Here is a 3550-nt window from a genome sequence, read left to right as displayed (position 1 = left end):
ACTCATTTCTGGGAATCTTTTTATCATTCCCTTTATGCTTTTTCAGAATCTAAATATAAATGTGAAATTAAAGTTAGCAGCGGAAAAAAATCAGCAATTAAATATACATATCAATTAAACATACATTTTAATTAGTTAAACATATCTTATCAAGGGCAACAAGATGTGTGCGTCATGCCACATAACTATCAACTGCTTCGCCCAAAAATCTCATATCTGCATCGTTGTCCGGTATAGGCAACGGTGCATTTGGTTCCAAAGCAATGAAAGGTGATACTTTGACAAGGCCCGCAGGGATCGTTGTGTTGTGCAATACTTCTCCCGAAGTATTGTACAATGTTCCTTTCCAACCTTCCGATGAGTAAGGGAGGATAAGTATAGAACGCATGGAGTGACACCTTAAATCAATGATTAATACATAAGCATGGTTAATACATAAGTAATTACATAAGTAAGTAATTAATTACCTCGGGAAGAGTTTTGAGACCAACGTTGCAACTCGCGTTTTCACTCTCCATTTGGAGCTGATCTGGGAGTTGCTTGTCTTTATTCGTCTTCACAAAGAGTGCCACTTGCTCTGATAGGAGTTTGAGCTTCTCTAATACTTCCTCATTGGATGGATTTTGGCGCTTCTCTTGTGAAAAATAGCTTTTAGGAGTTACGCCAAATCCTTTCCCACTCACGCGGCCGGAATATTCAGGAACATTAAAAACTTTACCCAGAATGTCAGTGCAACTTTCTTTGTTGCCCTCTTTATTTTCTGAACTTTGTTTGATATTCTCCTAAAATACATGTAGGATTAAAAAGATAAGTTCAATATCATTTTTAAAATACAATATTAAAAAATATTAAAGTGATAATATACTTACACAAAGCTCTATTACTTTTTGAACATTTTCGTTATCAACCACTCCATCCTTATTTACACGAGCTTCTTTCCACAATATTTGACGACCCAACGGTTGATCGGATTGGGTGTCTTGTTGCTATTTGTTAAGATCATAAACAAAATATTAGTTAGAAACTATAGTTTATAATACAAATTCCTTCATTATATAAAAGGATGTTTAATTACTTACAAGTTTTTGCTCTAGACGTGCATATCTCATACGTGATTTTTTGTATGGGTGCGTCGTATTTCTCACCCTCTCGCGATTTGCCTTACTTATATTCTATTTAAAAAAAATAACAATCGTATAAAAATTTAAAATACGCTATGAATGTGAGTAATAAAACACAAATGTTAATAAATTAATCACTTACTACAATCGCGGGGTCAGAACGTTTTGATACAAATGCACTCCATTCTTCATTTGATATATAATGTTTATGTATTCTTGGAGCTTCTGCATTCATATTTCCCTCACTATCTTTTAGATAGAAGTTTGAGAGGTGAGATCTAAAACCCCGGTGTATTTTACCGGCAACTCTCAAGACGTAATTCTTTCTCACCTCATCAAGAACAAAAGCAGTCTGCAAACGAAATAAAGATATAGTTTGAGTAAAGTATTTCAATGGAAAAAATTATAAATGACAAAAGAGTGGATCAAAAAAGTTACCTGTATATCATTCCACAATATATCTTTGGCATCCTTCAACGCCTTATCTCTCCAGTCATCGATTGTAATGGGGATATTTTGACGAACAACAGCCCCAATGTAACTTACAAACATGGAGCTGTTGGGGTTGATTGGCTGACCACTTTCATTCCGCCCAACCTTATAAACTCATATAGTAAGTACATGCTTTCAAAAAAGATAAAAAATAAACAGCAAACAGAGTATAGTATACCTCAAATTTTATCCCACTGCTCCTTGCTTTTATGACCTTTTGCATTATGGTTACACCACGTTTGACTTCATTTTCATAAGTCTTGGTGTTGACAACTTCCTCATTTTGACAATCCAAATCCTTGTTAGAATCCATTTATCTACAACAAGTTCAACATGGAGTTCAGTATAACTTCAACAAGTTCAACATGTAGTAGTCTAAGTACGTATCAGTATAAGTTCAACATGCATTTTAGTGATAACAAAAAATTAATAACATCAATACCTGAATAGTAAGACGAAATACGTAGACGAAATACGCAGAAATACGGTTCGGAGAAACTGAAGTACGGTTCGAAGAAATACGTAATGAGGGTTACGTATTTCAATGAAAAGAGATGGTTTGTAATGGTAGAGATGATTGTGGATGGAAATAAGGTTAAAAATGAGAGAGATGATCGTGGAAATATGGTTCGTAATGGAAGAAATGATAGGGTTTGCAAAGAAAGAGAAGAACGATGAAGAAGAGATGATAGTGAAGTTTACGTAATGAAGAGGAAACTGAAGCGATTTATTGTTATATATAAAACCCTATTACAGCGCTTTTTTAGAAGCCTTTTACAGCGTTTTTTTAGAAGCCTTTTACAGCGCTTGTTGGAAAAGCGCTCTAAAAGACCTAACCTTTTAAAGCGCTTGTTGTAAACGCGATCTTAAAGACCTAAGCCTTTTACAACATTTTTTCAAATAAGCGCTCTAAAAGGCCTCCTTATTTTATTTTTAAAAGGCTCCTTTACAGCGCTTGTACAATAAGCGCTATTAAAGACCTCTTTGTTTTCTTATGTTATATGACTGTGTTTTTTAAAGGCCTTTTACAGCGCTTTTTCAAATAAGCGCTCTAAAAGGCCTCCATATTTTATTTTAAAAGGCTCTTTTACAGCGCGTTTTCAAATAAGCGCTCTAAAAGGCCTCTTTGTTTTCTTATGTTATATGACTGTTTTTTAAAGGCATTTTACATCGCTTTTTCAAATAAGTGCTCTAAAAGGTCTCCTTATTTTATTTTAAAAGGCTCTTTTACAACGTTTTTTCAAATAAGCGCTCTAAAAGGCCTCTTTGTTTTCTTATGTTATATGACTGTTTTTTTTAAAGGCCTTTTACAACGCTTTTTCAAATAAGCGCTCTAAAAGGTCTCCTTATTTTATTTTAAAAGGCTCTTTTACAGCGCTTTTTCAAATAAGCGCTCTAAAAGACCTCTTTGTTTTCTTATGTTATATGACTGTTTTTTTAAAGGCCTTTTACAGCGCTTTTTCAAATAAGCGCTCTAAAAGGCCTCCTTATTTTATTTTAAAAGGCTCTTTTACAACGCTTTTTCAAATAAGCGCTCTAAAAGGCCTCTTTGTTTTCTTATGTTATATGACTGTTTTTTTAAAGGATCTTTTAACTTGGTATAAAACAAAGCTTTGTGACCTCTTTAGTTTATATTCAGTTTAGTTCATGTAAATTACCTATATTTGGATTTTTTTTTCAGTTCAGTTCATTTAAATTACTAGTTTATATTAAATTACATGAACTTAGTATAAAACACTAAGATCAAGCTAAATATAAGCAGAAAATAAATATAAGCAGAAAATCAAATATATGGCTGCTTATATAAAACAATTAAACATGTTTAAACAAATAAATTACATGAAGTTTATTATTAAAATAAATTTTATTATTACATGAAGTTTATTATTAAACAAATAAACAATTAAACATGTTTAAACAAACAATTTTAGTTCCCA

Source organism: Cicer arietinum, chromosome 6 (genome assembly GCF_000331145.2).
Source record: "Cicer arietinum cultivar CDC Frontier isolate Library 1 chromosome 6, Cicar.CDCFrontier_v2.0, whole genome shotgun sequence".
NCBI lineage: Eukaryota > Viridiplantae > Streptophyta > Magnoliopsida > Fabales > Fabaceae > Cicer > Cicer arietinum.
This window is presented reverse-complemented; position numbering follows the sequence as displayed.